The sequence below is a fragment of the Narcine bancroftii genome, chromosome 8 (assembly GCF_036971445.1).
Source record: "Narcine bancroftii isolate sNarBan1 chromosome 8, sNarBan1.hap1, whole genome shotgun sequence".
In the NCBI taxonomy this organism is placed as follows: domain Eukaryota; kingdom Metazoa; phylum Chordata; class Chondrichthyes; order Torpediniformes; family Narcinidae; genus Narcine; species Narcine bancroftii.
The window spans coordinates 153080939-153094971 of NC_091476.1; positions in this window are offsets into that span (position 1 = coordinate 153080939).

The following is a 14033-nucleotide window of genomic DNA, read 5'->3' on the forward strand; positions in this document are numbered from 1 at the left end:
CTTTGCTAAAATGTAAGTCATTAGTTTTAAACTACATGCAAACCACATATGAATTCTATGGTGTGATGTTGGATTTGTAGGGAACTAATTTAATCCAATTACCTCACTTGAAGTGATTGAGCAATAGCTTTTAAACTTGCACTAGGAACTAGAATAAATCATCAAGCAAAGGGTGTGTGCTCATCTCATTCAATGTCAGCTGGTTAAACAGCAGAGATAACAAAGTGGGCTATTAATAAACATTCTTAACTATAGTCTGATCCAGAGTCTAGGAGTTGTTTGTTAATTTTACGTGAATATCCAAAGGGAATCTCAGTCTGGTCAGTCAGTATCTTGAACAAAGTGGTGATGGCGATGCTCTCCTCAAACCCCATCCTTCCTGACTGTTGACTTCTCAAGTGTGGGATTGTTTTCTCTGTTCTCTTCTTTTCTCCTGCTTCAACATTATCAAGGTTCTCCAGGCTCCCTTATTCCCCAGGCCCAATTATTCACCTGCAGCTACAATATTAGCCACATCGCAGCAGTGGAAAACTGCCACGTATCCAGTTAAGCCAATTACTACCCAAGCAATGTAGCCTCAATGTGTTAGAATACCTGATTCCCAGTCATCTGCTCACTTTATGTTCCATGTAAGTTAGCCATGTGTGCATGGAGATAAGCTTAGTGTTTGTTTGTCTAAGGAAATGACTGCGTATGGAATGCACGTTTCTGTGAGCCATCTTTTTTTGTATGCAGGTTGTGAAGTGAGTGAAGTAATTGAATGGTTAGCATTTGAGGTTAAGATGATGTATTGTGTGCAAGTATGCTATGTGTTCTATGACTAATCTGGAGGGATGCATTTTGGATATGGAAGTTAGTACAAGTGTATATAGTGTATGTGTGGATCCATGTTGTTTTGTAAGAGTCTTATTTTTTGAGTATGGGGTGCATGATTTAGTTGCAAAGGAAAAAAATGTTATGTCAATTTGCACTAAGATGATGATGAATGAACTGATCCTGCATTAACTAAAGCAGAATGATTTAACATACCACCAGAATAAATAGGTGGCTATTGAATGGGTATCAAGGAGGTGGGGGGAGGGGGTAGATTGGGAAAGTGTGGGTGTATTATTTACGGTACATCAATGTGCCCAATTACATCAGCTGTTTATGATTTTATGAAGGAGTTTACAGACTGCAGGAATGGAACCCTCAGCTAATTTGAGATGTGTAGTCAAGGTCATACTGTAAATTTCCGAGCCAATAATGCACCAAATGGCCTTTTTATTTGCTGTTTAAAACTTACCCAGTGGCATCTGATGCTGATTTAATTAACACACATATGAGATCCTTCCTAAATGAAATGCCCCCCTACTGTGCATGGTTCTGATGTTACACCTCTCACCACTTTCAATGAGTAGTGAAGAGGGATGGAGGATGGAGAACCCACTGTCATCCAGTTAGACCATGGACACATCGACTTCTCTTCCAAACCAAACTCAATTCAGTTAGTGCTTTGTCAGAATATCATATCTACTTTACTATAACTTCATCTTCCCCAAAACACTTTCTGAAGTAGTTTACTGGATTTCACAAATAGCCCAATGGTTGATCTATCCATTGGTGACATCAAGAATCCATTTTCATATATTGTTATTAATTATATCTTTTTTTTTAGAGATAGTTCACACCCTAAACTGATCAAAAAAAATTTTTAATGATATATTTTTATTCTGTAATATTATTGTTTAATATCTCTGTATTAATTCATTACTTACTATGTATTTTTTATATCTCTTTGAACTGTATGTGTTTATAAATTATAATAATAATAAAAAGATTGAAAGACAAGAATCCTTCTTAAGTTAAATTGTTCAATTGTACAGGGGAATTGCATGAGGATGGAGCTTTTCACAGGAAGTTTGGACATACGGCATTTTTATAGCACAGGCACATGTCTCTGCTGTGCTCTAAATCAATCCCCCTTCACTTCATCTAACCCTCATCAAAAGACTTCCTCTTCCTTTATGTGCCTGGCTACAACTTCATTTGCTTGTGGTAGTCACTTTCACATTCTCACCACTTGCTGTGCACCGAGATATGGGCGAAAGCCTCATCCATGGGTGAGAAGGTCCATTGGAAGCTGGTGTAACATGATCCTTGCAGTTTCAGCATCTCACCAAAGCTTAATGAGCCCGTCCTCATCTAAATCTTCCAGCGCAGACTCCTTCATGATTCTCCTTCGTAGACTTGTTCAGCCCTTTCTTAAATGCATCAAATCATTGATGCAGGGCAGCCTTCCTCAAATGAAAAGGAGTTTTTCAATGTTCTTTTTTTTTATTTCTAGATAAGATATGTGTACATAAGTTTGAGGTTAAATGTAGGCACACACATTCAGGTTTATTAAATCTGAACCTTGCCCCTAATTAGCACAGATAGCAAAAAAAATCTTTGCTTAAGGTATGGAACAATTTAGAACATACTTTTGACATGTAGTGAGCATAGCCATTTCTTCTTTACAATGTTAGCCCTATTTCTCTGGTTGAGCTGGGGAGAGCATGCTTTACATTTTACTCACATTATCGAGATAGACTGCAGTACATAAATTTTACAATAACCTAACTGAATGCATCACAGCAGGATCAAGCTCTCTCAGAATTACTGCATATTTGCACATTACACCACCTTTAAATAATAAGAACTGTAGCTTTACAAACATCACCTCATCATCTAACTGGATGAAAACCATCCTGATGCATTCACAATATCAACTGGGATTCAGTAATTTTCAGATTATTCAATTTGATTAAACCCAGTTTAAGTTTTCCTGCACATATCAAAAAAAATGGCCAGGTATTTGATACCACTTGATAAAATATTGTAGCTAATTTTCTTGGCCTCTGTATCACTCAGGACAATTATTAAGGCATAATTAAGCCTTCACTTTGTTATCAAAGACTACTTGTCTTTGGGATGCAATGGGTCAGAAGATGTGGTGATTTTAAAATACCTGTGTTTGTCATTATTAAGTCATGAACTGTTTTTGTTGAAACCCACTGCATCTTGTTTACACTGGAAATGTCCCACAAGATTTTATTTTAGTTTTGAGGGCTTGGTCTCAAAGTAATTAATCATTAATTGCTGCTCAAAACACACCACATACTATTAAGTTTGCAGGATGCCCCTCTTCCTTACTTAGAATAAATAAATCCACTATTTGTACAGACAGCATTGTATTATTTGCTGACTGCCAAATATTTTCTCATATTTTTCAGCTTTTCATCTCTTTTCATTCATTTTTCATGATGCCCTTTCATTGCTGATATTTCCTCAACATATTACCACTTTATTCAAATCAAAATCTTTGTTTATTTGCTGTTAAAGTTCAGTTTTAAACTCCAAACATAATATTAAATGAAAGATCGGGAGCAGTGTTAGAGGATTGGAATGTAAACTTACTATGAACTTATTTTGTTTGCGATATTCACTGCTCAGAAATTTTAAAAGGCTCCACCACGACTGTTTTGAGAATTGTTTTTGTCTATTTTCATTCAGACTCTAGTGGTTAAGGAGTTAAGGGTTATGGGGATAAGGCTGGAAAGGGGTACTGATAGTAGTGATCAGCCATGATCTGTAAAATGGCGGTGCTGTCTCGACGGGCCGAAGGGCCTACTCCAGCTCCTATTGTCTATTGTCTATATGCACAGGTATGTCGTTAGGAAACATTGATCACTTTGCTTCAACCACTTCCTCAAGCAGTGAGTTCCAATCTCATCATCTTGAGCAGGGAAGTTTGTTCTGAACACCCTATTATATTTCTTGGTCACCAATCTACATGGACAACCTCTAGCTCTACTTTTCTCCAAATGTAGAAACTTCCAGGTTTATATTCTTGTTTTTTCTTACTTTTCTTTACCTTTTTTTCTATGCTTTTCCTTATTTCTACTTTTTCTTTTCTTGGGGTTTTGTTGGGGGGGGGGAGGAGATGGAGGTTTTATCCCACCATGTACAGTGGATTTGATACTAATCTTTGACTACATGTATGGAAACATTTTTCAACTTATTTTCAGCAACAATATCATCAAATCTTTTTTATCATTTTAAAGACCTTTTGGGACACCCTTCAATCTTTTTATTTCATCTGTTAATCATTCCCTTGCATTTTTGATCTCATTATTTACTAAGCAGCCCCTCTTGAGCTTCTATGACTTTCATACTATGACAACCTGTATTGTTCACAATCCTCTAATCGTGGACTAGAGGAGGACCTTGCAAAAATTTGCACTGCGTGGCGTACCGCGATTCTCAGAGGCACATCACAATATGCCAACAACTACAAAAAGTTCTGTGAGGATAGAAGAGCTACAAGGCACCGTGTTCATCTTCGCTCGTGAAGGGATGGGCCACGATGATGATGAATTGTGGACTAACCTAGATTTGATGCTGGTTTAGAATAACTTTCCTTGTCTTTTCTTTTCTGCCTCTGGTAATAAATCTGAGTGTTTTGTTTGCTTTCTGTACAGCCTTGCTAACCTATGATTTATTCATGTAATGATTGGAATATTTTATTTTGATCCCCTCATACCTTACAAGCCATCAATGCGCTTCCCATTCTTCTGCCCAAAATAGATTCCCTCTCATTTATCTGCGTTGAACCTCATTGCCAATTTTTGCCATTCTACAACATTATAAATGTTCCAGCCCACACATCTTCAATGGTTTACTATTTAGAGTATCTCCCTATTACATGTGGCATTATCCTATCTACCTCTCACTGCCCTTATTCCCATTCCAACCTCCCATTTTAACGAGTTGTGTGTAAAATATTTTACATTTTCTTTAAAGCTCTGTGATAATTTATATTTTGGGTTTCCTCTTTGCTGAACTAATTGGGTTTTTTTCTGCACTTGTGGTAATCCCTTTGTATTTTCCCCACGAAACACTCAACTGACTATATTTAAAGAATGCCCCCTTTCTGAGCTTTCACCTTCTCATTACCAATTAGAAAGCAACCAAAGACTGTCACCATTCAGGATTACTTTTGGCTGTCCGTCAATAGCCATATTTTTATCTCCAAAATAAAAGGTTAACATTCGCGATGAGTGAATTTTTCTCCATTTGCTGTGGTGGCCTGCAGATTCATCCTCAAATCCTGGAGATTTCATAGCAACCCTGTTGAGTTGTCACCTACTTCCAGTTCCCTCACCCATTTGCACCTTTGATTACATGTTAGATGCTCTGCAGCCTGTTGGATCAACAGTATCCAGTTAAAGAAAAGGTTAGTGCTTGGTCACAGGATCCCATTGGATGCTTGTTGCATCATCTAGATTTCCCACCACTCCCCCACCAACTGCATTAATTCCACAGGGAAAATCTAATCTTGTGATGTTTACAGCTCTGGGTGACTAACACAAAATGACAGCCTTCAATGGAAGGACACTCACAGCCTGTTAGTTTCAAGCCTTTTTAACTGTAACATGTAAGATATGCCAGAGGACAAACTCTGAGATCATTGCTCCTATGGATTTACCCAGCCTTCAACTCCTTCTCACCAAGGTTCAATAATTAATCTCTTTTGTCCATACAGAGAGCCTGTGATCAGCCACAATACACTTAAATGATCATTTAAATCAGAGATTTATTTGTAGAATAATCTTGGCAACTTTAATGGAACATGTTGCTAGATGTTTCACCATATGACTTTCAGCCCTCTCCCAGATTCCTGAAATCAGTCATCTGATAAGTCCAACAACCTTGTGCCCTAACTTCTGACAGAGAATCAGAAATATAAGAGATGCATCTCATTGAAAAAAATAAACCTCTGCTTTCAATGAACGTACGTGAAATGAGGCAAATCACTGGCCTGTTTCCTGTACTAAAGACACAAGTTATTGAACATTAGTGTGAAGGGTGCTGAAACTGGATAAATGGATAGCAGCCATAGTCTCGCAGTTTGCCAGTCAAACATCATTTCTCTCTGTGTCTAATATACAAAAACGTAAAACAGTCAAAATAAATTTTCTGAATGAAGCTTTTTAATGGGCCGTCGGGGTATTTGCCTAGAACAGACGCTCTTCAAGGGGGAAGCCACAGCACATTTAAGTAAAGCACATTTCTATTCAAGCAGTCCGAGGAAAAGAGAACGTTGTTTCATCAGTTTGTACAAATGACAATAAACTTGACCTGACTTGACTTGTAAACACCTTTTTTTCTTTTCACTTCAAGTAACATAATTTTAAAAAAAAATTATGTAAGAAAGAAGTACAGAAGAAACCAAAACTTAATTGTTTCACAGGAAAGGTGGGGGGGAGGCGCTAAACTTTGAACAAAGTCCTAGAGGGGACATCACCAAAAAAAAGGTTCGAAATGGCTGGTTTAGAACTGCTGTGCAGTTTTGCCAGGAGTATGCTCTTTAATTTCCAGATCTTCCAGGATAATCTCAGAAGGTTGCCAACTCCAAATTATGTATTTCCATATGAGGTCTCTTGGAATCAGGAAGTGTGATACTTTCCCTCTTTTTCTTTATTCTAAGTACGTGTCCATCTTCTCTCCCCACCCACCCAAGAGAGTGACTGCTATGCCTTCTTTCACAGCAGTGAGGTTCAACAGTTAATGACCTTCTAGTTCATTTCTTGATGCACTTAGGAGTGTTGAAATAGGACCAGAATTATAAGTCAATTCTAGACTATGGGTCAAAAATGCCTAAGGATTTACTGGAGAGGATATTAGTGAACAGTTGGGGTTTTATGATATTCTGACATCCTTTTTTTAAGAACTTTTTATACATACAGCATGGTAACAGATCCTTTGCTGACCTGTTACACCCAATTGACCTACAACGCTGTTGTAGAATATGTTTTGAAGCGTGGGAGGAATTGGAAGCCCCCGGGGAAAACCCATGCAGACGTGGGGGGGAAACATACAACCTCCTTACAGACAGCGCCAGATTCCAACCCTGGCCCCCCCCCCCCCGCCCCCCCCGGCACTGTGCTAACCTGCCACTGATTCTCAATTTCCAGAATGCTGATGAAGACTTTGAATTTTAATGAACAAGTTATGAACACGAGCCCTGTCCCAAACCCCGGCAGATGACCGCCAGAAACTGCACCAGCAGTGCTGGTTGGAAATGATGATGATCTCATTCTCTTTCAAGAGACTGTTATTTTACTGTTTACCTCTGGTTGCTAGCAGGCACACCTGTTGTTTTCTGCTGTCTTGATGTTTGTGTTGCCGCTATTTAAAACATCGAAAGGGCTGGGTATGAGCAAGAGGTTGGCGTATTGAAAGCATATGGAAACAAGAGAATAGATGTGTCAGATCCTGCCATGACACATCACAGACCCCAGACACTTATAGGAGCAATGATACTTTTCCATATTCATCCTCGTGAAATTTGGTGCACTGATTCTACCGAGTTCGGCAAGTTGTGCTGACTTATCTCCTTCCCTCAAGTTTCTCCTCTTCAGCTCCAACAGGCTGAGGATTTGGAGGCCATGTTCACTATTTGTACTTGCATACCACCTTTAATGTAGTAAGAATGACCTGTACTGTTAGACAGGGAGGGTCATGAAACAAAGTACAACTTTGAACCATATAAAGAGATATTAAAATTCATAAAGTAGCAGATTTGAAAGAAATTTTGAAGGAGAGTGATGCACTATCAATAATCACAAAAGAGTGGAGTGGTGAAACTATCAGGCTTTTATTAACTACATACTGGAACAGCCATCAACCTTATTGACTGATCGAGGCAGAGTGGAATGGGGAGCATGCAAGGGGATATGTGTAGGATCAGTCTCAGGAGGTGTGTCCAGCCGGTAGCAGCCAATCATACCATAACAGTGGTTTACCACAGAAAGGTTACATTGTTGGGGGGGGGGGGGGACCTATGCAACTGGAAGGGGAGCTACCCATTGGAAAGTGAACAATGGAGAGATGTACAAGAAGGCAGGATTAGAAGACTGATTAAAATTAGCAGAGAGTGAGCAGATTAATAGAAGAGTTAGACTCAAATGATTTTTGTTTTTCTCTTGTTGGACCTGAAGGGGTGGCTGAACTGGAAAGTGGATTAACCTCAACAGTTTTTTGGGGGGGCATGCAGGAATATGATCTGCTTTCCTTTTGTGTTTTACCATTCTATGACTTTGGGTTTTCATGATTTGGTAGCCCTTCTTGAACACGAGGACTGGGGACATTTAGAACCCAACCGTGCCACCCAAGTACCCCAATTAACCTACGACCCCCACAATTTTTGAAAGTTTGGAGGAAACCAGTGCACCAAAGGAAAAACCCTCGCAGATGTGGGGAGAACGGAGAGTTCAGAATTCGGCACTAGGTCACTGGCACTAGGTCCCACGAACAACTATGCTGACCAAAGTGCCCTAATGGTACAGGACACAATGCTTTCCACTTGGGTTTCAGAGTTTCTGGTTGCCGAGTGGAAATGCAAAATAAACCTGTGCCTAATTATGAAAAATTCTACCATTTTAAAATAAAATGTCTTGTTATGCACTAATCAGAATGAATGAGCAGCACCAGGTAAATAAGCAGACGAAAAGCCAGGACATCAGGAAAAATCACAAACAACAGTGAGGGAAAACGTTACTAGAACAAGAAAAAGGAATTGTCTGTTCGTCTGCAGCATCCATTAAACATACACTAGAAGATATTGACTGTCCTTAATCTTAATTGCCTAACTGCTCACTTAGGAAGGTTTTAAGCAGGCTCCAATATCAGCAGATACATAAATGGAAATGATGCGGTCTAGCCTACTGAAGATCACATGCACACTGTCACTCTGACGGGGACGCAGAAAGTTTGAAGCTGTATGGTGGTTTTTTTAAAGCATGTCTCGAAAAAGCCATCTGTTCCATTCAAGCAGTCCTGTCGGCTGAATGCTGATTTAGACTGGGAGAATTTGCACTCCCCAAGATCGGTGCCATCTCTGAGCGACTCCATTTAAAGGCCTGGGCTTTGATACACTTCAAGTGCCTGCTCGACAGCTGCATTGCCACTGTAATAGCTGTTGCAATTTATTTTTTGGCAAAAAAAAACAATGGAAGCACAGGTCCACTTACTCTCAGCCATTGTGAGACAGCACTCTTGGGAGCTGTACAGCCCATGGGGACAACATCCATCACAGTGGGTCAGCAATCTGTGTTGATTCTGCCCAAGAATTCTCTCACCACTGCTCCTCTGCTTCATACAGGCAAGCTGTACTTCAGGGATAGTTCTCTCACCCCGTGTCAGGTGGTTGTGGGCTCAAGCCAACCTACTTATGTGATCTGACCCTCCCCAAGGGTGGTAGGGTAGAGAAGATGCTGCCCTCAGGTGATGTGTCGAATTAAAACCCCACATACAACAACTGTGCAGAATGAGTAAATCTTCTCAAGTTGTTAAAAAATGGGAAGTGCAGAGTATAATAACCATGGGAGAAGGGCCTATTCCTTGAGTTCCTATCAGCCCATATACTTGATGAGAATGAGAGTGGGTCTGCTTCAGGCTCAGGTTTAAAATAGTGAGACTGCATCTTACTCCTTCAGCTTGTAAATCAATTCCTTTCCGCTTGTTCTGTTTCAGTCTAATGACAAGCGTGTGAGACATTTGAACTATCTGCCTCAGCCGTGACATTAAAGTTGATAACTCCACCATCTGTATTACAGCAACTACTTCATCCCTAACATTCATGGCTCATGAAGTCACATGTAGATAATTTGATTCCTTTTCCCACCAATGACGAGCTATGATCTGTGGGCAAATACGACCTTTTTGTATCTCTAGTGCACTATTTACTTCAAAAATTATTGATTTATTCTTCACTTTATCTTCATCCTGTTCTGCGCTGACACAGTAACCAACTTCCATGGTTCATAATTCATTAAAACTGTATGATATAGGAATATAGAAAATAGGAGCATAGGCGTTTTGGCCCTTTGAGCTTGTTCTGTCATTCGATCTGATTATGGTTTATCATTTATCTCAATACTATATTCTTGCTCCATGTCCCTTGATGTTTTTTTTAACAACTTGACTACAGTCATTTGTGACAGGAATTCCACAGCTTCACCACCTCAGAAAAAAGGTTATCATGGCCCATGACCTGATATTCTAACCCTTCATTTTAGATACCCCAGAGGTGTAAACATTCTCCCCACATCAGTCAATCTTTCTCTGTCAGAATTTCATATGTTTCACTTTGATCCTTATTCTTCTAAATACCAACAAACACAGACCTGCTCATACAACAGACCTGCCTTCCCAGGAATCATGTCCCCATACATGTTAAAATTGCTATTGCCTATTTTTGTTAATACTGCAATATAATAACTTTATAAAGAGCAAAGAGCTGTGGCTCAGTGGGAGGTATTATTGCATTTGAGTTGGAGGCAACAATGCACAGGACAGGAAACGACAACAGAGATGTGAACTCGGCCAGCGCCATCATGGGCACCAGCTTCCACTCCATTATGGACAACTACAAAAGTCAGTGTCTCAAGAAAGCAGCCTCTATCCTCAGACCAGGCCATGCCCTCTTCTCACTGCTACCATCAGGAAGGAGGTACAGGAGCCTGAAGATGAACACCCGACAGTACAGAAACAGCTTCTTCCCTTCTGGACAATGAACTACAGACATTGCCTCACTTTCTCTTCTTTTTTTGCACTAATTTATTTATTTTATTTTTTAAAATGGTAATTTAAAAGCAATTTTGCACCAAATTTTGTGCCTGTTTCCGCTCCGTAAATGGTTATATGGTTATATGGCATGATTCTGAAATTAAGTTCTAGAATCTGGAACTTGTCTTTTTGAAGGTTGATTAAACCAAACTCCAGTCTTGGAGCTCCCTCTCAAATGGACGTATCAGGACCTATTGCAGTTTTGAAAGAAGGGAATCTGATTTCTCTCTGTCATAGAGTCTTACAGCCCAGAAATGAGCCCACAGGTCCAGCTTGCCCATGCCGGACAATCTGCCTCCTGTTTTAGTCCCACTTGCCCATATCCTTCCCTTCCATGTCGTGATCAAATTGTTTCTTAAAGAAAACTAACATACCTGCCTCCAACACTTTGGCAGCTTTGGCAGATCATTCCATATACCCACCACCCTCTGAGAGAAGAACTGTCCTCTCACATCCCTTTCAAATACAATTCCACTCACTTTATACTTGTGCCAACTCATTGAGGTTTCTCCTATTCTGGGAAACAGACTGTTACTGTTCACTGATGATAGAATGATAATTCTCCAGCAATATCCTCTCTAAAGACTACTGTGATATATTAGTAAAAACACAGACGTGGTGGAGGAACTCAGCAGGTCTTGCAGCGTCCATAGGAGGTAAAGATATATCACCAATGATTTGTGCCTCAGCTCTTTTTCAAGGTATGAGTAAACAGCAGGAGACTAACCCTAACACTAACCCTTTTCACTCACATCTTGAAGAACAGCTCAGGCCTGAAACTTCAGTAATATATCTTGACCTCCTATGGATGCTATGAGACCTGTTGAGTTCCTCCAGCATTTCTGAGTTTTTAACTATAATCACAGCATCTGCAGACTTTCGTGTTTCACTGTGATATCTTTAATACTGCAACCCTGCCCCTCCCCCCACACTCCCCATTTCTCATCTCACTGCTCTTAGCATACCAGAATAATGAACTGTCAGTCCTGGTCCTCTTTCAACCATATCTCCATCATGGTTACAATATCCCACTACTCTGTACCTATCCATGCCCCAAACCCATCCACTTTCTCCATCAGGCTTCTTGCATTAAAACAAACACAACAGATTTGACCTGCCATATGTCAAAGCGTGTCCTCTTCCACCCTATTCTACTTCAATGTGCATTTCCTTTGCCTCCCTCGCAATCCTTAACCTTTACAGTCCCTCTTTCCATCTTGGATCCCAACCTCTTGCCAGAAAGCTTAAAGCCTCTGGGGTAAATCTAGCATATCTCCCGTTCAGAATATTGGCCCACCTCTAGCTCAGGTGTAACTGGTCCTTCTTGAATGCCATTTCTTCCTGAGAAGAGATTCCAGTTGTTAATAAGTCTTAAACCTTCTCTCCTCCACCAACTGCTCAACCATATGTTCATATACTTTCCTTTTCAATCTTTATTATTGGTTTTTATAATAAATACAGTACAATGAAGAAAAGGGAACAAAATACAATATCATATGTATATGTATCAAGATAAACTTCAAACGACTGGGTAGGGCATGTAACGGCAGCATCATATAATTCAAAAGCCAGAGGAGTAGCTATATTAATCAATAAAAATGTACCAATCAAAATAGAGGAGGAAATAATAGATCCAGCAGGGAGGTATGCAATGATAAAGTGTCAGATATATTCAGAATTTTGGAATTTGCTCAATGTATATGCACCTAATGAAGAGGATCAAAAATTTATGCAAGATATCTTTTTGAAGATTGCAGATATGCAGGGGAATATACTGATAGGAGGGGACTTTAACCTTAATTTGGACTCAAAGATGGATAAAACTGGAAAAAAGACTAACAGAAAGAACAAAGTAACCAAATTTATGGTTAAATCGATGCAGGAAATGCAACTTTTGGATATATGGAGGAGACAACACCCAAAGGAGAAGGAATACTCATATTATTCGGGTAGACATAAAACATACTCAAGGATAGACCTGTTCCTGTTATCAGCCCACATCCAAGGGAGAGTTAGGAAAACGAAATATAAAGCTAGATTGTTATCAGATCACTCACCCCTGTTATTAGCAATAGAGCTGGAGGACATCCCACTGAGAACGTATAATGGAGATTAAACTCTATGCTACTTAAAAGACAGGATTTTAGAGAATTCATTGAGCAACAAATTAAAATGTACTTTGAAATAAATACGGAATCAGTGAAAGATAAGTTTATACTATGGGACGCAATGAAAGCGTTCATCAGAGGGCAGATAATAAGTTATGTAACTAAGGTGAAGAAGGACTACAATCGGGAAATATAACAGCTGGAAAGGGAAATAGCAAGTACAGAAAAAGAATTAGCAATAAAGGAAGATACAACAAAAAGAAAAGAATTGGCGGACAAAAAATATGAAACACTACAAACTTACAAGGTGGAGAAGAACATAATGAAGACAAAACAGAAGTATTATGAGCTAGGAGAAAAAACGCACAAAATAATAGCTTGGCAGCTTAAGACAGAACAAACTAAAATAACGGTATTGGCATCAAGGAAAAAGGACAAGCAAATTACATATAACACAACAGAGATCAATGAAAACTTCAAAGAATTCTACAAGCAACTATATCGAACTGAGAATGAAGGGAAAGAAGACAAAATAGATGAGTTTCTAGCTAAAATTGAACTACCGAAATTGCAAGAGGAGCAAAATAAATTAATAAAATCATTTGAAATAGAGGAAATACAGGATATATTAAAAAAACTACCAAACAATAAAACACCGGGAGAGGATGGACTCTCAATAGAATTCTATAAAACATTTAAAAACTTATTAATTCCTCCTCTCCTGGAAGTAATGAACCAGATTGAAGAAACACAAAACATGCCAGATTCATGCAAAACAGCAATAATTACAGTAATACTAAAGACAGGGAAAGATCCACTAACACCAGCATCGTAAAGACCAATATCTCTACTTAACACAGATTATAAGATAATAGCTAAACTATTAGCAAACAGATTGGCCAAATGTGTACCAAAAATAGTACAACTAGATCAAACTAGATTTATTAAGAAAAGACAAACAACGGACAATATCTGTAAGTTTATTAACTTAATCCATGCAGTACAAGGAAACAAGATGCCAACAGTGGCGGTTGCCTTAGACGCAGAGAAAGCATTTGACAGAGTAGAATGGAATTATTTATTCAAAGTACTACAGAGGTTCAATCTACCAGAGAAATGTATTAATTGGATTAAAGCATTATATAAGGGACCATTGGCGAAGATGACAGTAAACGGATATATATCAAACCAAGTTAAATTAAGCAGATCAACTAGGCAGGGATGTCCACTATGTCCCTCACTGTTCTCGTGAGCTATAGAACCACTGGCAGA